This window comes from Arvicanthis niloticus, chromosome 9 (genome assembly GCF_011762505.2).
Source record: "Arvicanthis niloticus isolate mArvNil1 chromosome 9, mArvNil1.pat.X, whole genome shotgun sequence".
NCBI classification, from domain to species: Eukaryota; Metazoa; Chordata; class Mammalia; order Rodentia; family Muridae; genus Arvicanthis; species Arvicanthis niloticus.
In genome coordinates this window covers 86,045,150-86,071,563 of record NC_047666.1, presented here as the reverse complement: position 1 = coordinate 86,071,563, position 26,414 = coordinate 86,045,150, and the positions used below count along the sequence as shown (strand labels likewise).

Sequence of the window (26,414 nt, the reverse complement as noted above, 5' to 3'; positions counted from 1 at the left end):
TAGGTCACTCTGACATAGCATGCTGAGTTTCTGGCAAGCCTTTGATGTCATAACAATGCTAAACAATCTTAGTAAAAGCTTTCCTACCTATGTCAGTTTGTTCCTAGAACACATAATGAAAGTAAGCCATGGGCATTCATGGGTAAAGGGTGGTGTATGCCACCATACACGTGTAGAGGTCAGATGGCAACTTTCAGGAGTCAGTTCTCTTCTTCCACAATGTAGATTCTAGGGATCGAATTTAAATGGTTATATTTGACAGCAAGAACCGTCACCCACTGAACCATCTTGCCAGCCCAACCTGTGCTGTTATTTTTTTTCAACTAAGGTAATTATCAAAACTGACTTACTATCATATAACCCCAAGCTCTTTATGAAAACAGTTCCACAGGCACCATTTTGGAGTACTTATTCTAAACAACTAGAAGACATGGTTCCCAAGTGGCTACCCTCATCACTGTGACTGGAATAAACTCTTTGATTTTGGTCAGTGCACTTCAAATTGCCTTTTAAGTTGAGTTGCCATTTGAATGCGTACTCTTGTTTGGGTGCAATGGCAACAGTCACAGGAGACAAGGTCTCTGAAATATCAACATTCAACCTCATAGTTGATGATACCACTCAAATGCAAACACCACTAGACTGGCTTTCTTAAAAACACTATTCCCTCTCTTTCACAAACTGTATACATTGCAAGAACATGCTAGATCCTACTCACACTCCTTGACACAAGTATCTAGTTGACATCTGTGTCCTCTTTCCTGCTGAGAGGTCCCCTAAACCCTGCTTAGAACACAAAGACAATCTGGTCCATATGCTTATTGATAGGTTGTGTTGACAAACTATCTTGTGCTATTTAAGCTCACTGAGAAGCTGCATCTGGAGATGGGATTTAGCTGACCAAGCTTGCTCAGTCAACAGGGTCTTGAGGGAGTGAGGACTGAATTTAAAAAAAAAAGACACTTAGACAACACTATAGTAAGACTCTAGCAAATGCTGAAGCAGGGTTAATTTTTCCCAGCCTGTTTCTATATCATTCTAGGTACATGCAAGGAATATGGCCAGTTTTAAGACATAAACAAAGTAGTCAAGGAACAAACAAGGCATAAACAAAAGTCCCATGGTATTCAGGAACTTATTAAGGTGATCAAGATCTTGAGCCTACTTTCTTGACCTAGCCCAATGTCAAATTCTTGCCAATATCCTTGAAGTAGCAACAAGAGCTCTCCACATTTAGCCATCTTACTTTAGACTCAAGCATATTTGTCTTGAAATGTCCCCCGAATCCCTGTCCTGTGTTGAAGAATGAAAAATTATAAAAATCATTTTTATAGAATATATACATATATAGATACCTTTTAAGTTCTTTTAGGGACATGGAAAATTTTCTCTGAAACAAGCCAGGCCAGTTCCAGGAACTGGCTGTAAGGAGTGAAAGTCATTCAGGTGGTAAAAACACAATGACAGGACTGTGGCTTTACAGCTGGAGCTAGTGAGAATAAATAGTTGATAAATGACAAGGTAGGGCAGTGACTTGGTGAAACCACATTTTTGAGAAAATGATTGTACTGGGTAATTTCCATGGCCATTAACCTTTTAGGGTGGGTTTCTTTGGAATGTATCACTATTCTCATGTTATGTATCCTTGGCAACCTCTTACCCCCTCCCCACTCCCCTGGTTTGTGGTTTTGCTCTTTAAAAGACCCTGGTACCCATCACTCAGGGCCAAAAACCCTGCTCTTGGAGCTAAAGAGCTTGTCGTTTTTGACCGCCGGCTCCTCCCCTAATAAACCTCTGCTGATTGCATCCAGGTATGGTTTCTTGTGATTTTTGGGTGGTCGCGATTCCGGAGGCTTGAGGAAGGGTCTCCCAAGTATGGGGGTCTTCATTGGTTGGCCTCCTGGTTCTATGACAGGGAAAAAGAAAACCAAGCAGCTCAGTAAGCAAAAGCATAATGCCCTAAAACAATTAAAAGGCAAACTATTCCAGCAGAGGTTACTATTATTTATAGAGAGGTATCTATCATTTAAAAAATACTGTAAAAGGATACAAAAGTACAAACTAGTCCCTCCCTGCCCCCACTTCTGTTACAGAGAAAGCCTACAATGACTATTAAACTGCTGGACACCTTCCCCCATTCTGGAACTGAGCTGGTATCATTCCTTAGGGAGATTTGGGAAGCTATTCACCATCTGGAGACAAGCAGGGTTTTGAGTTGTTTTTGTGGGTTGTTGTTGTTGTTAAAAGTGCCTTTGTCTATTTCTCCTTCTATATCTATACTAAGTTAAGTGTCATTTTAAAGGGAAGAGTGTAATTATCCATATTTTCTCTGTGAGATGTTGAATCCCACACTGATATGTGTCCTGGCAAGGAAGAGGTTCACTTTACCACGGAGCTGAGCTCATCTTGAGCAGAGAGCAACTATGTAGTTTGCAGCCACCTTGACTTCATTAAGATGGAAGCAACCATATGTCTTGACCATCTTCTTTGTTCTTTTTTCTTTTAATTTTATGTTTCTTTCTTCAATCCTGATCTAGTAGTAAGCTATTTCTGTTCAGGGCTGGTTACTTTTGGGGTGTTAGCCAGAACTGAAGAAATGCTACTTTTTAAATACACCTCTCCCTTAATCTCTGAGTGTGTAAGACTCTGACAAGCCTTTGTTTTCCAGACCCCCTGAGTGAACCACTCAGAGATGAGAATCACTGCAAAAAGCAAGAGGAATCTTAATGTTCCAGCATGCTGGTGTAAGACCCCACCCCCACCCCATGAAGGGAGGACCTCCCTCAAGCCTCAGGAATTCTCAGCCACCCAATAACCCACAAGACACCATTCTTGATGGAACAGCAAGAGGTATATTTCAGGATCAGTCGACTGATGGTCATTTTGTAACCCTCGCAGGGGCAGAGGAATTGAACAGACAGCCTGGCCAGGGGCGGTCTTACATAGGGGAACCCACAAATGGTGGAGGGGCGTGAAGGGGTAACCAAGGAAACATAACATAGAAACAGTAGAAAGTCAGCTAGTTCCTGGAACCACCCAGATGACTTGCATCTTTCTTTGTGGTCAGGAATGTGTCTTCTTGCTTTAGGCCTTCCCCACCCAAAGGTGGGTTCTCTTCCCTGAGGTCTGAGGAATGTTAATTAGCCCCTCCCTTCCTCTCTTGAATGTTAATCCTGCAAGTGTCCTCTGACTCAGGGATAATGTACCCCTCCTGGAATGTGGACCGAATCCCAGGGCAGTGAAGGCCTAAAATCTTATATTTAGTTCTGCTTTTTGGAACTAGTGAACCTGCATTCTTTTGCTCAGGTCTAGGGGTCATAAAAACTTTCTATATTTTTCATAAGTTTTCAATACCTTTCACTGGCACCATCCTGTATCCAAAAGGAGAGGTGACTCCAGGCTGCTCCTTCAGTGAAATTTATATTCTTTGGAGCAGCAGCCATGAGGTACAATGTGATTGGCAGACCGGTATGACTTTTTAAACTGAATGGTCTTTAGAGAATGAGGCAGCAAGGACCTCCCTTGTCTGTCCTGTGGAATCTGGCCAGTGCTCTGGGCCTCCCCCACCCTTAGGTCAGGCCCCACCCCCTGTGGTCTAGGGAATGTTAATTAGCCTCTGACTTCTGGAGGGGAGGGGTGCCTAAGTGGTCTATGATCTTTCTCTTCCAGGAGGGAAGGGGTCTGGTGGAATTTTCCAAAGTTCCTGAGCTGACCTCTTCAAGTGCATAGTAATTCAAGTGTGAGTAAATTCTTGCTGGTGGGTTTCATTTGATAGAAACAATCCTATCCTTTGTCTTGCTATTTCACTATAGGCTTATTCTGTGAGCATTTGAATGGGCTATGGATTTGTAAGGGTCCATGATTCACCGAAGAATGATACCCTAGACTCAAATAGTATGTAAACACAAAGAACGTTTTATTCTGCAGAAATCCAACATACTGGGGTCTCTCATTACCAAGACAGAGAGACAACCAGGTGAGCTTATAGGCCTGATTTAAAGCACATTAGGGGATTCTTGGGTAGGTGACCTTTATCTTACTCCATCCCTAGGAACATTCCATTACCAGGGTGTGGAGCCTGAAAATTGTTGCTGGGGGAGTTCTGGGAATTGTTGCTGAGGAAATAGCTGAGTAAGTCTGGAAACTGCTGCTGACTCATTCATTGTCCTTGCCTCAGGCCAGGTGGCTGAGCAGCTTCTGATGGCAGGATTTGCCTGGATCTGCCAGTTCTTGGAAACAGAGACTTAGGCCTCGTCTCTTGAACTGGTCATGGAGTCAGCATAGCCTTCTCAGGTTCTCTCAAATTCATAGTAATTCCAATCAGTCAGGGTAAATCAAAAGGTAAAGGAACATGAATTTAAAAGCAATAGTCTTCATCTCCAAATGGCTGGAACAGTGGAACAATGGCTTGTATGGAGGAAAGGCCTTTACACTGGTTATCTTTTTGGACTGTCTGCTACTGTGCAGTCTTGTATCATCAGCAATATTAATTTTTTATCTACTACTTTTTAAAAATCTCTTTAGCCACTACAAGTGCTGAACCTCACAATATGTGCTTATGTAAGCAAACTCTATGATGAACAAAATCACTAATAATGCATTTGTAGAAACATTCTCTTAATTGAGCACAACTGCTGCCTGTGTTCTGGCTACTGGACCCTACCTGCCCTTGGGAGTTGGAGGTGAGGTGGCTTGGAATCAAAAACAGACTCTGGGAGCAGGTGAGAAACGTTGCAGCAAGCTTCTTTAATGCCCTCCACCTGTGTCCCATTGGTCCCAAGAAAGCATCTCTTCTAAACAGCAGTTCCCAATTGGCTGGCATTATCTGTATCAACAATCCTTGGTCTCTCAGGCAGTCTTCAATTAGGTCCTCCTGCAGGAGATGCCTCTGTGGCTGTGTGCGCCCCCCCCCGCCCCCCTTTACATAGAGGTGGCCACCACTGTTCTGAAAAGTATAGAAAATTTATAAAAGGCATGGAAAATTTTTATGACCCCCTAGAGCTAAGCCAAGAATGTAAGCCAGCCGGTTCACTAGCTCCAGGTTCCAGGAACTGGCTGACCACAAAGAAAGCAGAACTAAAAATACAAGTCAGCTGGTTCATTCTGGGAACTGGCTGACCACAAAGTAGATGGTTGAGCAAGATTGAATTCTTGAGAAAATATGTACAGGATGTTTCCCACATGACCAACTGAATAATGGGTTGGGACTTTCCACTATTTTTATGGTATTCTTCCTTGGTTTTCCCCCTCACACACACACACACACACACCCCCCCGTTTGTTGCTTTTTCCTTTAAATACCCTTCTCCCCCGGCCTCAAGGTAGACACTCCTTGTTATGAGTTTCTGTCAACCTCAGCCAGCTGATCCCGAAATAAAGCCTTTTGCTGTTTGCAACAAGATCAATGTCTTGCAAGTTATTGGGTGGCCACGATAACCCGAGACTTGAGTGAGGGTCTCCCCTCCTGGGGGTCTTTCATTTTCTCCTAAATTTCTACCCTTTGGTTTTTAGATTTTTGACAGCTTAGTGAGAGCTGGAGTGCCAGTGCCTCAATATTGTTGGCCCTACCTCAGAGGATTCCCAGTATACTGGACTGTGCCTGTCTTAAGTTATCCTGTCTTCCAGGATCTTACCTGCCATTGACTACCAGCCCTCAAAGAGATATCACTCTGGAGGCATGTCACACAAGGGGGGTGATGGGGAACAGCCTACGTGGTAGTCTCAAGATCTCTGCCATCCAGGCTTTGATCATTTCCCTGGGGGGGAGGGGGGGTTGGCAATCAGGATTTTCAAAAGCCATCAGTACCTGGAGGGTCAACTTATTTATGGAGTGCTGCCTGAAGATATGCTATGAGAGACACTTAAACAAAATTATTATTAGTGTGAAATTCCTCCCATCATAGCATAAATGGCTATCCACATAGGGTTAAATAGCCTCTTAATATTGTCTCACACTTGCCCAAGAATCTGGCATCTGGAGAGAGCACAGATACTCAGGTTACACTGAGGTTGGCTATGTTTTCCCTTAACAACAGAGAATAGTTAAGGAATTTGTCTGACCAGGTACCTTCAAGCCAACTGTTGTGTTATGTACCTGGTAAGGGATTAGGCAGATTGAGTGAACCTGGGGTCACATGCCAATAGAAACATGTCCCTAACAAAGGCCAACTCTTTTGCCAGAAAGTCAATCTGTTGTAAAATGTAGATAGATTGATAAAGATGTTGATTTAGTACCTCCTGTGCTTGAAACACGCCAGCTGACTTAGAGACTACAGCATTGACGGTCTTCACCATAGTGGCTGTCTGGGTCAAGGCAACAGCAGTGATTGTCACATTGACAATGCCTGCAATGGTGGTTGCAGTGGTGGCAGCAGAAATACCAAAATCCCTCTTTCCCCAGTGTAAGGGTTGTAAGTGAGTCTGGATCATCAGAGTGACAGCATGAAAGTGGGTGGTATTTACCACAGGCATCCAAATAGCATCTGGTTCTCTTATCAGAATAGTCATTGTTGAAAACGCTACCCAGCAGACAGTCAGGAATCATTTCTCATTAAGGCAGTCAGGGCTGTCTCTGACAATGGAGGTATTAGTGACCAGAAAGAAAAACGGGGGTTGTAGACAGGCTTTCCAGCCATCCTGGCTGCCAATGATTACATTCCAGGAGGTTGCCCCAATCCACATTTTTACCTACTGGTTTATGTGGAAATATGTCCCATTAAAGAGATGACCACCTTTTAGTAGATTAAGGGGACATGAATCAAGACAACTGCTCATATTGGAGTCATATCAGAATCTAATGGGATCCCTGTTAACATACAGAGTAATATTGGAAGCATCATATGAGGTAAACCTCCACATGCCAAGTGTGAGGTTAGATGGCAACATCAGGTAGTCCCATACCTAGTGCAGGCTGGCAGTGCTACCAAGGGATAGGAAGACCCATGAAAATGGGCATTTGAGGAATCCTTGGACAGCGAGGCAGCGGTGGACGTGATATGCTTGGGAGATCCTTTGGGGAATTTGTAGTCAGTAAGGGAAACATGAAGTTCCATGCCTAACATGGTGCCATAGGTTAGATTATCATGAAAGTCCATTGTGGTCATATTGTATAGCTGAATACAAGGGCCAATGGAGGAGACATTGGGGATTAAGCAAAAAATTTCCTCCGTGGGCCAGGTGCCTTCTAATCGCTCATGAAGAGCAAACCCAAACTCACATTGGAAGAGAAAAGAACAGGGTAGGCTGGGGCTTTAACTGACATGGGCAAAAAATGGGGGACAGGAGCACCAAAGCCAAGAGTTCATAGGTCCTTTCAGGCAGAAGAAAAATTAATAAACATAGTATGTATATTATGTCTCCACATCCTGGTCGAATTCTTGTTCCTTCATTGTCCCCTGGTCTGTGGCTGGGCAAACATCTCTCAAGGACACCCATTTTGGCACAGTTGCATCCTGGGGGAAAATACAAGCATAATCTCGTCCCCTTGTCAGAAGCAGAGCAGGCAGAACCATTGAGAGGTTATTGGGTTCCTCCATCGAACCAATGGGAGGGGAGTGTCCCAGTGTTTGTAAGCAGGGCTCAGTCCTTTTTCTCATCAAAGGAGAAAAAGTTCACATGGAACAGGACCTCCACCAAGGTCAGGTGTAGATCACTTTTGGATTCAGAGGAGGTGACCTGAGCAAATGCTCCCTTCAAGGACCTATGTTTTCTTTTTATTACTGCTCTTTATTATTATTTTATTATTTATTTATTTTTATTTATTTTATTTATTATTATTTCTATTATTGCTCTTTTTCTATTATTGTCTTGAGGATTATAGGGTATTTCAAAAGAGTGAGTGATCTTCCATGAGGATAGGAAGGCAACAAGATGCTGAGATGAGTAAACAAGTCCATTGTCAGTCTTGAGTGTCCAAGGCACTTCCATTACCAGCATTGTTGATTTCACAGCCTTAATAGCAGATGAGGCCTTTTCATCACAGTGGCTACCACATACAGAAAGGCTAAGCAAGTATCTACTGCAACATGTACATACCAAAGACTAACAAAGCCTGGGTAATGGCTGACATTCATTTGCCAGATTGCATTGGGGATTAGACCTCTAGGGTTAACTCCTGATCTGCCAAGGGGCCCCAATAGCGTAAGAGGTGTACACATTGCACTGAAAATTGCAGGATGTTTACATTGCAACATAGGCAAATTTGGTAAGATCTTATGTCAATTCTAAGGAGAAAGGTAAAACTGCTGGTGTGACATTCTGGCTTGTTCTACCAATTCTGTGTCTACAGCCATAATGAGGGTACCACTTCTCTCATTTCCTTCTGCTAATATGCCAGCTGCCACACCAACCCTAGTAGAATTTGTGTGACAAGTTCCACAGACAGAGGCAAAAACTTCAAAAGAAGAAGGCCTTCCGGAACCATTTTTAAATAATAACTAACCAAATGGTTAGTTATTATATAAACCATAGTTTAAATAATAACTAACTAACCATTTGTGGAACTCTTGGCTGGAGCAAAATATTGAGCCATTGTTCTCATGGCAATTTATTTGTTTTATCTTCTTCTATTCCTTTTCTTATTTATGAGATGTTCCTGATACCCTAGGCTGAGATTTTAAGCAAGAAATTGGATAAGAAACCATCCCTTGAGATGGGGTCACTAGCCATGACCATATCTGTGAGAAAACTAGCACTTTACTTCATAAATCATTTACAAAATTACAAAATAGTATTATAGATAAAAACTTTTCCAACCACAAAATTTCATATGGCTATATGTATGTCATTGGAAATCGGCTTGATATATGGTAAAGAAAGCCTTAAATAAAAAAGAATTAAAATAGTTTAAATTTACACCTTGAAGTTTCACAAAAAAATTAGGTAGCAGATGTTAAATAATAACTAACCATAAAAAATTATTAACCTGCTCTTGGAAATATGCCATTAGCCTTGGATGATTTTGTGCTTTACTGTGCCAAATAACAATGGTGTTATCTGTTTGATCGTGATTGCTTCATTAAACACATCTTCTAAGAGTTGTAATATTTATTTCATTATGTATAAAAATATACACAATATTTTGCTTGACAGCTGAAAAATACACTCAAATTAAAACTGCCCCTGTGTTTGTTTCTGTTTTTCACCACGGAATCCTTACCCACCTAACCTTAAAGGACTCTCGTTCCAGTGACCCCCATATCTGGCTAGGTTGGCCCAAGGCAGCCAGGCAATTTAGAATGTGATCTTATGTGATCCCCAACTCTGTGACTTTTGTGGTCTAGTTGGTCATGTCGTATAATGTCATCAAAAAAGGCATAATCAGCCAGGCAGTGGTGATGCACACCTTTAATCCCAGCACTTGGGAGGCAGAGGCAGGTGGGTTTCTGAGTTCTAGGATAGCCAGGGCTACAAAGAGAAACCCCGTCTCAAAACAAAACAAAACAAAACAAAACAAACAAACAAAAAAAAAGGCATGATCATCTGTAGTACGGATAGCACCAATGTCTTCCAGAATATCTCTTCCCCGAAGGATATAAGGAACATCAGCCACAACAGGTGTAAAAGATCCCTAATTACTGTTGAGATCCTGCCAATGGACAGGTCAGGTAGTCATTTTTGTGGCTTGTTGGCCTCCAACTACTGTAATGGAGGGACTAGATCTGAATCTCCAGTGGGGGAACCCTCAATGATTCATTTTCTGTAATTATAGTGACATCTGCCCCTGTGTCAACCAACCCTTTAACAGGTATTCTATCTAAATGTACAGTCATCATCAGGGAGCAAGGAAACACAGGCAAGGTCCAAAAGACTACTGGCCAAGAAGGGTCCCCTCTTAGTGGTGGGGCTGAGGGGTGCCCCTTTTGGAGTTTAAATTGTCTTCCTGTTTTTGAGAACGACAATCCTTAGCCCAACAGAAATTTTTGTTACATTGAGGACATCTGCTCTTGGGCCTAGCTGAGGGGTAGTCCTGTCTGACCAGGCTTGCCACAGCCCCAACAGGTGTAATCAGGAGGCCCTTCAGGGGAAGGGCACATCCTCTGTACATGCTCCCTGACCAAGGCACTAATGGAGGGAGTCAGGGCTGCAGTGGGGCCCACACCAGGGTCAAAATCATGAGTGGCAACAGCAATAACCCATTTATGGATTGTCGCTGCCCATGTCCGACCAGCAGAATAAGTCAACAGCAACCGTGTTCTTCTTCAAGCGGTTTATTCAGCTATCCCTGTACAGCGAGCTTCTTCTCTCTCTCTTCTCTTCCCCATGCATCCCCTTATAAGCATTGTCTTAATCCTATCAGCAGCTGCCACAAAGTCACTGGTGATTGGCCACTCTCAATGATGTGAGGTGGGGTGATTGGGTAACCACACCTCTCAGTGCATACAACTCCATATATGGAGTTGTCTTTTCTCTCAAGCAATGCCTATGCCAAGCACCACCTTGTAATGGCGAGAGCGGAGCCGCTTCCCACAATGGATATCATTATTTCTTAAGGCTGCCAAAGCATTGTGATTGGGGGTGTTAAGACCTGAGCCCTATGGAGGAGGCCAGAAGATCATGTATAAATCCCAAACATTGAAACAAGAAGCTATAACATTGAAGTTGCCTTGAAGACCCCAAGATGTTCTAGATGCCACAGCTCTGGGCTATCTGCTAAGGAAAGCTGATTATAGGGAATGGAATTAGCCCAGGAGGAAGAAGTTTGTTGTAGTCAACAAAGATGAAAAAGGAGTTGGAGATCTAAAGACTGCTTTTTCATCAGCCATGGAGATGAAGAGTTTGGAGTTTGCCCAGCTGGTTTCCTGTCTTGCTTTGGGGATTACAGTTAAGTGATTGGATGAATCTCAGAGAGACTTTGAACTTTGAACTTTTAACATTGTTGAGACTGCTATAGACTATGAAGACATTTGAAGTTGGACTAAATGTATTTTGCATTATGCTATGTTTAGGTATGGCCCCCATAGACTCATATGTTTGAAGAAGTCTATTGGGGCCAGGGAGAGGAATGTGATTGTTTGTATATGCTTGGGCCAGGGAGTGGCACTATTAGGAGGTATGGCCTTGTTTGAGTAGATGTGTTACTGTAGGTGTGGGCTTTAATACCCTTGTCCTAGCTGTCTGGAAGTCAGCTATAAATGCTAGTGCCCCAATAGGAGTGGTTGGTTAGTTATGGTCATTCAGGAGAGTTAGTTGCAATTTGTTAGTAGTTATACTCAAAAAGAAGAAACAAAAGGAAAGGAATTAGATTCAAGGATCTCTTTCTGTCTTTTCTAAATTCTTTCCCTCCTGTCTAGTGATGGGGTGAAACTGAAGGGGAAAAAGGTGGGAAAAGAAGAACCCACACAGAGTAGCAAAGACCAGCTATAGTAACCCAAGATGAAATGAGACTGACTCTAACTCAGGTTGGTAAGACCAGCTATAGTAACCCAAGCTGAAGTGAGACTGACTCCAATCCAGGCTGGTCCCAAACTTGAACCAATCTCCCTGCCTCAGCCACTTCAATCATTGACATGTGCTATCACATCTCTCTTTTAAATAGAACATTGAAAGGACAACATAAACCCCAAATGTCTCCAATTTAAAAAACAGACCTCATTTACAAATGAAAGCCATAGGCACCAGCTCCAGGAACAGACCATAAAATCCAGGAACAAGGTTATAAAACCCCCTCCCAAAGAATAGCCAGGGGATAACCACAAGAACTAAAAAGATCTTGTCTCAGGATAAACCATCTGTGCTAGGCAGCCCTATCTTATCCTGTGGTTAAACATTCATGACATAGGAATGCAGACCACCGACCACCTGGCACAAGCCAATCAGAAGCCAACCCCTGCGACCCATTAGTAACCACCAAAAAAATTTTAGATTACCTAATCCTTCTAGAAAATGCCCCTAATTCCCTTTAAGAAGGCCTACACACTTTTGTCTAGCATCACCATTTTGAAGAACAGTTGACCCCAAATGCTGGTTGTTTCTGCAGAATAAATGTTCTTTGTCTCCATATCTGAGTCTGGGGTCTTCCTTCAGCTATTTTTGGACTCTTACAGCATCGTGTGTGCAAAAATTCTGCCTTGTACTTGCTGAGATAATGGGTTGACATCATCATGTTATATAAATGCCCTGACTTCATGATTTGATGTGGCCTTATAAGGCTGAGAAGCTAAAAAGCACAAAGCAGCATGGGAGAAATATTGTCTACTTCTACTTTTAGTAAGAGAAATTTGAAAGATATTACATATGAAAATTTTTAGTAAGCCCAAATTGGGCATTGGATATTTTCATTATCAGCAGTCTGAGTAGGGATGTATTCCGGGCCTCTTCCGTGTCCCCTTCACCTGCGAAAGAGACACGTGAGGCAGTGTTCGGGTGGTTACTACAGCGAGGCTTTATTCTTGTATCAGCAGAAGCGGAAAGACACCAAGCCCGGAAAAGGCACTGCTATATGTACCCTAGAGTGGCGTGTTCACTTCTGATTGGCTGTTCACTCATTACCCCATATTACGCCCCGGGATGGGCAGTGACTTTGGTGCACTTTTGCCTTTTGCACCTGCGCAGTTAGTTGTTTACTTGTGGGAACACAGGATGCTGTCACGCTCACTGCGGCTCCTAACAGGGATGAGATGCTGAGATTGAAGGATCTCAAATTTCAGACTAGTGTGAAATACATACCAAGACCCTGTCTCAAATACACCAAATACTGGAGACACAGCTCCGTGATTATATACTATATACGAGGGCCTGAATTTGATTATCTATTACTAGATAAAAGGACAAAGAAAAGAGGAGTGTGATATGCGTTTTGGGATCTAGTTGTGGTTTCGTGTCCTTCTTCCCTCTCAGGGTATCTAGATTCTACTGTACACTACACCAAGCTGGAAGGATGAAGCAGAGTCCAGAATGGATGGAGTTCTGCAGGATTCTGGTCCTGCTGGGAGAGAATATCGGGGCAAGAGAGTAGTGGGGGAAATGCCTTCCCCAAGGATCTCAGTGTTTGGAGGATTATAATGTTTACAGCTCTTTTAGACAAAGGCCTTCTCTGACCATCTTCAATGAAACAACTCTCTGAGATGTTCTTAGCTTGTGCATATTTTTTATTGGAGTGGGCTTGTATGAATACACTTTATTGGGGCAAATCCAGTATATATGGACCTTTGAGAATGGGAAAGAGTTTTCATGGTAAATAAAAATCATTGTCTAGAGTTTTAAAGTTCTGAGAATGCCTCATTTGCATAGAAAGGCATTCCAGGAATCTCAAGTGCTTCCTGAACAAGTTCTTATCCGGAGAAAGGAAGCTGAACCTCTAATCTCACCAAGGCTATGTGACATTCTGCAGGTAGAGAGTGTGGGATTTCCCGGCTCCCCATACAAAGTCAGAGAAGGAGAAACCCTGCTGATAAGGTGAGTCCACATTTTGCTGTGAGCTCAGAAGACTATCAGGAAAAATGGTTGAACCCTTTTTTGGCAAGGCCTAAAAGAGAGGATATGGAAGGAGAAGAATTGATTTTTTGTGTGTGTTAGCTAGGCAAACCATTTCATTACTTAATCTTCTGAGCTATATAATGTTACTAAAACAAATTGTCTTGGGTGTGGTGTCAAACACCTATAATCTCAGCCTGGGAAAAGCAGAAGTTATTTTATTCTCAGTTATACAGTAAATGGAAATGAGGACTTGACCATCCCAAGGTATGGTTAGGGAAAGATTTTTATTGAAGATATGAGGGAGTACAGCCACAGGCATCTGGAAGAATCCAGAACAGGGAAAGAAAGTAATAGACTGAACAGGGCCACGAGAGGAAAGGGGGTGGGGCATCAGGAGGGGAAGAAAAGCAGAAGGAGAGAGGGCCAAGAGGACCAAGAGTGGGTGCCCAAAATGGAAAGAGAAGCTTGAGGAAGAAAAGCAAAGCCTCTGTATAATTTAAAATTTTTTTCAAAACCATTTTTAATGATGGTTCTTAAATGCTATTACCTCCCTTGTATTCCACCACCCACCAGAGTTAGTGGAGAGAAAAGCATACAGAGGAAGATGACTTGTTCAGAAAGGTTCTTGGGAGCGACTCCTATCTGTGTCGTCTGGAAATTAGCAGTTCAGTTCACACTTTATGGATACACCAGCAGTCCAGTTTGGTAGAGTTGGAATAGCAAACAGGAATCAGCAGTGGTGGAACGACCTAGCAGAGACAGCCAGGCCTCAGCCTCAGTAGGAGTCAGCAAGAGGTACATTTTGGAGTCAGTAGGAGACATTTTTGACTGTGCCTCTCTCATGGAAGGGAAGATCAGCAAAGACAATGAAGAGGGACTTTGAAACACTTGTCACCACCCACCCACCCCCAAGAGAGAGGCTAATTAACATTTCTGGTCAGCTCTGGAACTTTAGAAAGGTCATGGGACACTTGCTGGGTGGGAGAGGTTGATTAACATTCTTCAGTCAGAGGATACTTGCTGGATTAACATTCCTCCATCAGAGGAGGAAGGGAGGGGCTGATTAACATTCCTCAGACCACATGGAAGGGAACTCACCTGCTGGTGGGGAAGGCCCAAAGCATGTAGACACATTCTGCAGGACTGACCAACCCTTGCTAACTACAGACAAGGGAGGTCCTTGCCACCTCATTCCCCAAAGACCAAACAGTTTAAAAGTCACTGTTCTGCCAATCATACTGTGCCTAGTCACTGTTTCTCCCTTAAACTGTATAAGACTGTATAAAAACTGATCAAATGGGCTGCTAGAGTCACTGCCTCTCATTAAAATCATTAAAATTCCTCTTGCTTTTTGCATCAATTCGTGTCTCCAAGTGCTTCATTCAGGGAGGTATCCGGTAAGCTAAGGCTCACAAGAGTCTTACAACTTGAGACCCACAAGTGTTGCACCAACACTGTACCAGCAAGCCTATCTCAGTCCTGTCACTGTCCTTTGAGTCCTTTTATTCTCTCTCCAAACATCATAAGTCCTCCGTGGGTCTTGCCTCAGCATGTGATATCACTCTGCCAATCAGCCTGAGTTTGAACACCACTAGACGTTTCTTGGTGCATTTCTCTGGAATCCCAACAAATGCAGCTGAACTGTAAGCCCCCCCCCCCCCCATGAAGGGAGGACCTCCCCCAAGCCTCAGGAATTCGTGGCCACCCAAAAACTAACAAGACACCATGCTTGATGCAACAGCAAGAGGTATATTTCGGGATCAGTCTACTGAGACCGAGACTCGTGACCCACGTAGGGGCAGAGGAGTGTCGACCTCGTGGGCTGGGAGTGGAGGGCTTATATAGGACTGAATCACAAACCAAGGGGGTGAGGGCATTACCAAAAAAACATAACATAAAAATAGAGGAAAATTCCAGAGGAACCCAACCTAAGTGAGTCAGGGTCATGTGGAAAACATTCTGTATACTCATTCTCAAAAATGTGGTCTTGCCATGTCATTGTGACCTTGCCTTGTCACTTGTTCAACTATTTCTCAGTTGCTCTGGACACGACCCTGCCCTGTCATCATGGTTACTAGTTTCTCAGCACCACCTAGATGACTTGCATTCCTCTCTTCCGGTTCCTGAAACTGGCCAGTCTACATTTTTAGCTTGCTTCAGAGAAAATTTTCCATGCCCTTTAAAGTGAGGCCTAAAGAAAAGCCTATATACATTTTATAAAACAATTTTTATAATTTTTCACTCTACAGAACTACACAATGTAAGGCAGACCAATACATACGTATTGTTAGCAAAGAATCCTTCATCATGTGTTTTTTCATGTGCTTGCTTTAGCAGAACATCCTCTCTCCTGTGTCACTTCAGAAAACTTTCCTATCTGCCTTAGCCTTTCACACCTGTGTCGACTTTAACGACATGTTACTTCATGTGTTTGCCCCAGTAAAACACCATCCAAACAACTTTCCAAAGAACCCTTGAGTTTCCACTTCACCTCTGGACTAGAGAGGTTTAGGGTATGGGGCAGAGTGAGAAGTTCTGAAAAGCCAGGATGCCAGCAGCATAGACTATGAAACCAGTACTTGTGACACTGAGAGAGCCTAAGGTCATCATGTACTTTGTATGCTAATAGCCACTACAGTTAACCATTCATGAGTTCCCCTGGGACTTGACACACAGGAAATTCAGAGCCAGTCTGGGTTACATAAAAGCATATTTAAAAAAAAAAAAAAAACAAGTAAAATAAAATAATAAGTAAATAATTTGGGCCTAACTTGGTGGTTCCCATGTACAATATCACTGTTTGAGAAATCAGTATAACTTATTAGAACTGTGCCAGGAAAGGGCTAGACAATTAGCAAATGAAACCAGTTAAATGAACTGAATGGTGTTAGCATTTTCATCATAATTTATTAGATTTTTTCTTTCTTTCTTTCTTTCATTTATTTATTTATTGTCTTTGAAGACAGGATTTCTCTGCTTAATCCTTACTATCCTAGAATGCACTCTCTAGACCAGGCTGGCCTCAAACTCAGAGAGATCTGCCTGCCTCTGCCTCCTGAGTGCTGGGATTACAGTTGTGTGCTACTACCACCTGGCATTTAAATTGTTTTTCTAATGAAAGGGCCAAGTTAGACTGACTCCATGACAGACTGCAAGAAGCCAGGTCAGAAGACTAGGAGTAAGTTTCTGTTTCTCAAAACTGGATAAATCAATTCCAGAAAAAAACCACCCCTCTATGGAGACTAATCAGGAGCTACCAAAAGCTGCCCTGACACCTGGCCTGAGCCAAGAAAAATTTATTAGCAATGGCTTCAGAAAGACCTCAAAATTTACCAGAACCTTGACTAATCACAAAGACACCCATACCCCTAGAAATAGAGCCAACCAATCAGGATACAAGTCGCCTACTCCTCCCTGGAATTCCTCTAACAGGCTTTAAAATTGAGCCTGTAAGCTCACTCAACACCTGTTTTGTTGGACAGAGATTCCTGCATGCTAGTAATTTCTGAAGAATAAACAGTTTGCCTTTGCATACTATCTGAGTCTAGGGTATCATTCTTCAGTGAATCTTGGACCCTTACACTTAAGGACTTACTATTTAAGCCAAGCAGTGGAGACCAGAATTGGGCAACAGATCCTCTGGAATTAGAGTTATAGGCAGTTGTGAACTTTTTATGTGTATGGGTATTTTGCCTGCATGTATGTCTGTATACCACATGCATGTCTGGTGCCCTCAGAAGAAATAAAGAGGACATCAGATCTTCTGGGACTGAAGTTACAGACATTGTGAGCCATTGTGAGGGTGCTGGGAATTGAATATTGGTTCTCTCTTAAGCACCAAGCTATCTCTCTAGCTGCCAGTATTTATTTCTGAGGTGAAGTCTCTGGTATGCTAGGCTGGCCTTGAACTCTTCATGTAGCTGAGAAGGATCTTAAATTCCTGACTGTGAGTGCTGCAATTGCAGGCATGCACTGTTGGGAGCCGACCTTTAGCAGAAAGCAGCTATCCACATGCTAGCCACGCCTCCAAGGCTTATATCATATCCACGCACCTACAAGGGGTGTGGCAAAAGTGTATAAATACCCTAGATTTCCCTTCAAATGAAGAGACTTGATCAGAGACTTGATCAGAACGTCTGTCTTGTCTCTATTCCTTGTGTCTTTTCTCCCCATCCTCACTCTCTCTCCCTCTAGACCCTGACCCGAAGAAGACCGAAGTGGCAGTTTGAAGCCAGGCAGAGCGAAGCAGGCCACAACATAGTAACTAACCAGGCTTTTTAAGTCTTTTGTCTCAAGCCAGGTAGAGCAGAGCCGGTTGCAACATTTTTGGCGCTCAAGGAGAGGCAGAGGGAACAGAGACCCAGTGAAGGACATTAGGAGACAGGGCGTTAGGAACTAGAGACCCAGTTAGGACATTAGAAGGATCTGCTGACTGCCGCAGGAATCTGCTGCGTCGAGAAAGGTATAATGAAAATGGGGCAAGAAATAAGTCAGCCTGAACTTAACTCTCTGTTTTTGTTCTGTTGTTTGCTGCTCACGTGTGTTAATTGCCTGCTTTTGTTACATTGTTTAAATGCTGTCTTTCAGGTTCAAAATAAAAAGAAACATATATATATATCCAAAATTAGAATCCAAAAAACAACCAAAGGTTGATGACAATTTGTCAGAGCCAGATTGTGCCGACCTAGAGGAATTGGCAGTTAAATATTATGACTCTGAAAGGCACTCTCCCAGTGCACCTCCAGTTCCAGAGGCTCCCATTGTGGAAACACTGGTTGTAGATCCCAGAAAGGAGTTACGGGATAAAATTTCTATTCTTAAACAACTAATAGAGTTGGAAAAAGAGTATCAGGACTTAATTAATCAGCTACAAAAATTAAGGACAGGGAAGAGGTCTCGAGAGGTAAACTGCGAAAATCCCCCGGATTTTCACGTTCCTCAACCTGGAGTTCAAAGGCAGCCCCTATCCTCTAGCCTTAGTTCAGCTACAGATCAGCCAGAGGAGGGAGACGCTAAGGCTTTCCCTGTATCAGAGACCAGAGACACTCAAGGAGTTGCTTGGAGACATCACACAGGGTTTAATTTTCAAATTATTAAAGAATTTTAAAATGCCATATCTCAATACGGTGCCACTGCTCCCTTTACTCTTGCAATTTTAGAGTTTGTGGCAGAGGAATGGCTGACTCCTAGTGATTGGAATACGTTAGTGAGAGCGGTTCTTAGTGGTGGAGACTATCTTATTTGGAAATCAGAGTATCATGAGAATTGTAAAGAGACAGCTAGGAGAAACATTCAGGCAGGCAATGGTTGGTCCTTTGATGCCTTAGTAGGAGAAGGGCAATTTGCTTCTAGTGATAACTAGATGCAATATGATCCAGGTTTATATGCTCAAATTCAAAATGCAGCAATGAAGGCTTGGTGTAAACTCCCGATAAAGGGAGACACTGGTGCATCTTTAACAACTGTCAGGCAAGGGCCTGATGAGCAATTTTCTGACTTTGTTCATCGATTAATGACAACAGCAGGGAGGATTTTGGGTAATGCAAAGGCAGGTGTAGACTATGTGAAACAACTTGCATATGAAAATGCCAATTCTGCCTGCCAAGTGGCCATTAGACCCTACAGGAAAAAGACAGATCTTACAGGGTATATCAGACTCTGTTCTGACATAGGGCCCTCCTACCAACAGGGCTTAGCTACTGCTATGCAAGGACAATCAGTAAGAAAATTTTTGGCAAGTAGAGACAGAAAGACATGTTTTAAATGTGGAAAGCCTAGACACTTTGCAAGAGATTGCAAGGCAGAAAATGAGTTCACCCAGAGACAGCCCAGCAAACAGCCTGGGCTCTGCCCACGTTGCAAATGTGGAAGGCATTGGGCTAGTGAATGTAGGTCCAAAAAAGATGAACAAGGAAACACCCTTTCCCATAATCAGGGAAACGGGAACAGGGGCCAGCTCCAGGCCCCGACCCATTGCAAGCCAAAACAGGCTTATGGAGCAGTCAGTGTCATACCAACAAACACCAATCCCTTTCTGAACTTAGTTGAGCAACACCAGGAAGCGCAGGACTGGACCTCAATTCTGCCACCCACACAGTATTAACCCCAGAAATGGGACCTCAGGCCTTACCCACTACAGTGACTTTATCAGATCTGCCCTCTAATTTGGATCAGGCCATAAAGGCTCATGAGTTACATCACCTTAATTCTAAAACTTTAAAAGTTATGTTTAAAATTACCAGAGAACAAGGTAGACAAATTGTCAAACAATGTCAATCATGTGTTAAACTTTTACCAGTTCCTCATTTGGGTGTAAATCCAAAGGGACTGATACCAAATAATCTCTGGCAAATGGATGTTACTCATTATAATGAATTTGGCAAGCAAAAATATATACATATACATGTATGTGTAGATACATACAGTGGCTTCATTTATGCGACATTACAACCTGGAGAAGCAAGCAAGCATGTGATCACTCATATGCTTGCTGCAATCGCTGTATTGGGTGTGCCTAAACAAATAAAAACTGACAATGGCCCAGGTTACACAAGCTCCAGTTTCCACAAATTCTGTGAAAAATTGGGAATACTACATAAAACGGGTATTCCATATAATCCACAGGGCCAAGGTATGGTAGAAAGGGCACATCAAACCATTAAATGTTATTTTGAAAAAATTAAAAAAGGGGAATGGTATCCTATCAAGGGATCCCCCTGAAATATTCTTCATCACACACTTTTTATTTTAAAATTTTTAACTTTGGGTTCTGAAGGAAAATCTGCTGCAGATAGATTCTGGCATCCTGATACCAAAAAGAATTTTGCAACAGTCCTCTGGAAAGACCCATTAACTGGAACCTGGAATGGGCCAGATCCAGTGCTTATCTGGGGAAGAGGTTCTGTTTGCATATATTCCCAAACTGCAGATGCTGCACGTTGGCTGCCAGAGAGACTGATTAAACAAATAGACAACAATAACAAATCCAGGGAGGAGAAACCCCCTGAGAAGCATATTTTTTTCTTTGCAGGAAATATGAAGGAAACATGAAGATGCTTCACAATTGCCTTCAAACTGGAACAGATCAATGAGCAAACCTGACTTGGGAAGTTCTCAATGCTGAAGAGACATCACCACCTGAATCTCCAGGGTGGCTCTATTGGACTCTTGATTCTCTGACTTATGATTTAGTGGGGTACATTGTTTAAACCCACTACCACAGTTGTTATAGTTGTTTTGGGGGTTTGAGATTGACTGAGCAGGGACAGGGAATTTCCTTACTTGTTTTGTTAAGATCAAAGCTATGATCAGTTCTGTATTTCTGTGTGTTGCCATTTAAAAAGAGTGTTGCTGTTATACTGACTATTTAGGCATTAAGTCTCTTGTCTCTCAGGTTTATGCTGTTCAACAGACTGATGGCTTTTGTATGGCAACAGGTAGATGCTATTCAAATGAAACCCATACAGGTCCATTATTATAGGCTGGAAGTAGGGGACTCTGAAACCTCTGTCATCAAGACTGACAAGGATTAACCCCTAACTTACGTGCTAAGCTGGATAGTCAGTGATGGGTAAGAGAACATATTGAGACCCTTGCCCCTAAAAGAAGGGAGGCCTCACCATCCTAAGACAGGAGCTCAACCAATGGCTGTTGAGTATCCAAGGACAGGAAAGGGAGGCTGGGGTCCTTTGTTCCAACCTAAGACAGGCACGGTTTCCGTAAGTTTTCCCAGCCTTCCCTTTTGAAAAAATAATTAAAAGGGGGGACTTGTTGGGAGCCAACCTTTAGCAGAAAGCAGCTATCCACATGCTAGCCACGCTTCCAAGGCTTACGTCATATCCACACACCTACAAGGGGCATGGCAAAAGTGTATAAATACCCTAGATTTCCCTTCAAATGAAGAGACTTGATCAGAGACTTGATCAGAACGTCTGTCTTGTCTTCATTCCTTGTGTCTTTTCTCCTCATCCTCACTCTCTCTCCCTCTAGACCCTGACCCGAAGAAGACCGAAGTGGCAGTTTGAAGCCAGGCAGAGCGAAGCAGGCCACAACATAGTAACTAACCAGGCTTTTTAAGTCTTTTGTCTCAAGCCAGGTAGAGCAGAACTGGTTGCAACAATGCACCATCATTCCATTACTGTTGCTGTTTTCAGACAGTCCTACTTTATATTCTTGGCAGGTCTAGATCCCCTTGCTCTGAATTCTGAGTGTTGGGATTAAAGGTATGTAACATTATGGCCAGCATGCACCACCATTCCATTTTATATATTCTAGGACTTGAATCCTTGTGCACACTAAGCAAGTACCGTACCAATTGAAGTATATCTTAAGCCTACTGCATGAATTTTGTAAAGCTTTTGAGGGGAAGGAGTTGATCAACAGATACTTTTAGGATGTGAGTTATCAAGGAGGAACAGGAAGGAGGGAATTATCAAGTTATTTTAGGAGAGACAGGAAGGAAGGGTGGGGTTGGGCCAGAAAAGAGTCAGAATTTGCTAAACTGGGCCTCTAACTTTCTTAATAGGCAAAGATTGGGTTTTTTTGTTGTTGTTGTTTGTTTTTTGTGGGTTTTTTTTTTTTTTTTAGCTTGTGGTTTTATCTTTGCTGAACACAAGGGTCTGATTAGAACTATTACTAAAAGACATCCTGTTTTGCAAATTGATGTTTTCCATTTATCAGTGCTGAGGGAGATAAAAGAAGAAATTGTGTTCTTAAAAGAATGGGAGGTTGTTTGAGTAAAAAGATGAGCATCCAAAACAAAGAAATGAAAAAGATAAACAACCAGAAATGTTCATTTTTGCTTTGCTTTGTTTTGTTTTGAGATGAGTGCTTCTGTGTATCCCTGGCTGGCCTCAAACATACACTGCTACATTTCTACTTCTCTGTAATCCTACTATCTCTAAGAACAGGGTGTCTGAAGTTCAGAAGGTCTTCTTTACATAGATCAATTAAAATTGATTAGTTATAACTGACTTCCAGAGTGATCCTAGATGCTCTAACTACACTATAATAAATCACTGTGTATGCTAAATGATGCACCAGTACCATTACAATTGACATAATAGCAACTGGGAAAGGAATGAAAAGAAGGGGTATTTGAATCCCCATAAAATACCTTCTTATTCCCCAGTCTCCAAAAGAAGAAAGAGGAGGAGAAGGAGGAAGAGGAGGAGGAGGAGGAGGAGGAGGAGGAGGAGGAGGAGGAGGAGGAGAAGACTCTTTCCATTTATCAGCCACTTAGTTTCATCTCTTTTATTATATGTCTATAAGCTTTCAGGCTCCAGTGGGTTAAGACACTGATTCATGAGACCATTTCCTTCTTCTGTTATTGGCAAAAAAAAATAAACTCTCCTTTACTGCATAATTAGTACTCAAGTTTTGTTACTTTTTCTACAAATCAGAGAAAATAAAAGACCCAGTTTGAGGTCAAAGTATAAAATAAATTCCTTGAGAGCAGAGATTATGTATTGTTCAAATTTTGAACTCCAAAGGCTCCTGTAGTGATTTCTACACAGTAAATATTTGATGAGCTTTGGATAAATGAGTAATGAGTGAGACACCCTCATGAACTGACAACTACCTTTTGACCCTTTGGGTTTTTTTTGGATCCAGGACTTCAGCTCTGTTTAAACACTAGGAATCTAGCTTAGGGGAATAGAATCATACAGAATATACTGTCAAAGTATCCCATAGTCCAGAATGCAATTTATCGAAGAATTATTGTAACTTTGTTTTTTTTAAATTACTTATTTTATGCACAAGTATACTACCATTGCTTTCTTCATACACACCAGAAGAAGGCACCAAACTCCATTACAGATGGTTGTGAGCCACCATGTGGTTGCTGGGAATTGAACTCAGGACCTCTGGAAGAACAATCAGTGGTCTTATCTGCTGAGCCATCTCTCCAGCCCTATTGTAACTTTGTATTTGTATTAGTTCTCTTCTATTACTATGATAAAAGATAAAACAATATGACCAAGGCATGGCACTAGGAGCAAGAGGGAGAGTACTCACATCTTTTCTTTCTTTTTTCTTTTTTTTCCCCCTATTTCTATTAGAGTCAGGGTTTCACTATATTACCCTAGCCACCACTGCCCAGCTTTTCTTTTTTAATTTATGTTAGGACAGCAGTACTCAGCCTGTGGATGTCAACTCCTTTGGAACTCAAAGGACCTTTTTACAGGGGTCTCCTGAGAACATTGGGAAACAGATATTTACATTACAATTACAATCATAACAGTAGGAAAATTACAGTTATGAAGTAGCAACAAAAATAATTTTATGGTTAGAGGTCACTACAACCTCTGTCATCTCTCCTAACTAAAAGACTTAGATCTGAACCTGGCTTTTTTCTTGGCTTTAGAATGAATGTCAGCTAAAAAACATCCTTCAGATCTTTTCTCTCAAAGTAAATAGCCAGGATTGGCTATGAGACTATAAGTTTTCAACCCTGTCAGAAATCCAGAATGACTGAATTAACTGAAATTATGGGAAGCACAAAGCAGAGCTTCTAAAACTTAGCCAATTTATAGAACAGAAACCAGACCATGGATAATGGTCTGTATGATGTAGCTTGATGTTTCTACAACCTTTGGCATAGGATTGTAGACACTCATGACTACTTGTATTCAACACAGGGTAAGTACAGCATAATTATATGACAGCAAGAGCCATAGTAGAATTGTTTTTATTAGAGTTTATTGTCATAGTTGTTCTATTTTATTATTAATTATTTTGTTATCTTATTGTACCTAATTTATAAATAAAACGTTATCCTAGTATGTACACATAGGGACACAAAACAGAGGACACATTTTTTTTTTTTTTTTTTTTTTTTTTTTTTTTTTTTTTTTTTTTTGGTTTTTTGAGACAGGGTTTCTCTGTGTAGCCTTGGCTGTCCTGGGACTCACTCTGTAGGCCAGGCTGGCCTTGAACTTAGAAATCTGCCTGCCTCTGCCTCCCAAGTGCTAGGATTAAATAAAGGTGTGCACCACCACTGCCCTGCTAGAGGACACATTCTTTCCACAGTTTCTAGTACTCATTGAGAGGCTTGGGATGTGGTCCAATTTAATTACAAAAATTCTGTGTGTGATTAAACTCAGGTTCTCATGCTTTTGCTGGAAGAGCTTTTACCTACTAAGCATCTCCCTGGTCCGTAGGAGGTTACTCCATGTCAGACTGTGGTTCCATCTTGATTAGCATTGTTTCCTGTTGTTGTTATTAACCATTCATATAAATTCAGTATGTGTTCTATAATTTGAGTATGACTTGACTGTATTTCCCTGAGAGTTCATGTGCTAATAAAAGTTTTCTCCTCACTCAATGCAGTGTTATGGAGGCATCAAAACCTTTGATAGGTAGAGCCTAATGTGGAGGATTGGGATACTAGGAGTGCTTTTCTCCTCCTACCACTTAGGACATGCAAGCAAGAGGAGCATGCATGAGTTCAAGGTTATACTTAGCTACATAGTGAGTTTCTGGACAACTTAGGTTACATGAGACCCTATCTCAACAAGGTAAAAAGTGGAAAGGAGAGATGGCTCAGTGGTTAAGAGCACTGGTCCAATTTCTAGCATCTACATAATGGCTCACAACTCTCTGTAGCTTCAGTCCTAAGAAATCCAGTACTCTCTTCTGTCCTCTGCGGGTACTAAGTACAAGTGGTACAGAGACATACATGCAGGAAAAACACCCACATAAAATTTAATTAATTAAAAGACAAGGCAAAAAGTAAGCATTCAGTGATCTTAGCCAGGGTTTGAAATATATGCTTCTAACCCCAACACTTGGAGGACTGATGCAGGAGGATTATGAGTTCCAGATAATCCTGGACTTTATAAGGAAAACCTTGTCTCAAAGGGGAAACAACAATAAAAACAGATGTCCTAGATCTTCACTCTGGCTTCCTTCTACCATGTGATACATGCCTGCCAAACAAGATGCTGTACACCATGGTCTAATCCAGTTGAGGGAGGCTCATCAGAGGACAGAGGACAGCAAGGTAAGACTGCCCAATTGTGGATATCAGGCTTTAAAACTGAACTAGCAGATGTCAGCCTGAATTCAATCCCTAGGCCCCACATGATAGAAGGGAGAACCAATTTCTGCCAATTGTTCTATGCTCTTCATATGCATCCCAGAGTTTTCATGTGTTTAATATCCCATCCACAAAATACACAAATAAATGTAAAACAAACAAAGAAAATAAATCTAAACATCTTTTCTTTCCCAGTTTTAAGTATTTTGTTAAAAGAAAAAAAAACATTATAACTAGGAAAAAATACTGAATCACTGTTGGGAGCAACCTTGCTTATACACTGAAGGCCTAAGTCAGCCATAGGCCTAAGTTAGTCATACATGCCTGCTAACACAAAGTTTTGGTCTCTGTGGGAAAACACTAACCCTAGAACAGATAGCTATAGACATTGTAGATAGGTAGCCTTGGTGGAAAGTACCAGCTTAGATAAGAACAAATGAATCATAGACAGAGTCATAGTGACCTGTTCTGTCCTGCTTCTTCACCCAGCCAACACTCTGTTTTGGAAGATATTTGTACTCCCCCTGAGAACAATTACACTCCTGCATCATCCCCCTCCCCACATCCTGCCTCTATGTGTATATATAACCCCTGTGTGAAAAAATTAAAATAGTGGTTTGATCAGACTAGACAAGCCGTGGTTCTTTGCATTCCCTGTCCTCCAGTTCACTCTTCCATGTCTTCTGATCCCAGTTCAACGCCCCGTGGGACTGGGGCAAATCACTTTCTCCTTGGATTTCTTTTTCCCAGATATTTTTTAAAAGTAACTCTTCATTTTAGTGTGGATTTATTTAGCTATTTTTCTGAGTTGTAATGTCAGGGTTTTGGTTGGTTGGTTTTTTTGTTTGTTTGTTTGTTTGTTTTGTTTTGTTTTGTTTTGTTTTTGAGTCAGGGTTTCTTTGTGTAGTCCTGGCTGTTCTGGAACTCACTCTGTAGACCAGGCTGGCCTCAAACTCAG

The 26,414-nt window shown here is 42.0% G+C and overlaps 1 protein-coding gene across 5 annotated transcripts in view; it reads right to left on the bottom strand.

Moving 5' to 3' along the window:
• Window positions 1-26,414, bottom strand: part of Resf1 (retroelement silencing factor 1) — a 102,601-nt gene that overhangs the window by 59,879 nt on the left and 16,308 nt on the right. The window contains exon 4 of one of the 5 annotated variants that reach the window (XR_013112738.1): window positions 1,703-1,906. The exons of the other annotated variants lie outside the window; for them this stretch is intronic. The gene's annotated coding sequence lies outside the window, so the exon portion shown is untranslated. Of the gene's footprint in view, window positions 1-1,702; window positions 1,907-26,414 lie in introns of those variants that run through there. 5 annotated transcript variants of the gene reach the window in all.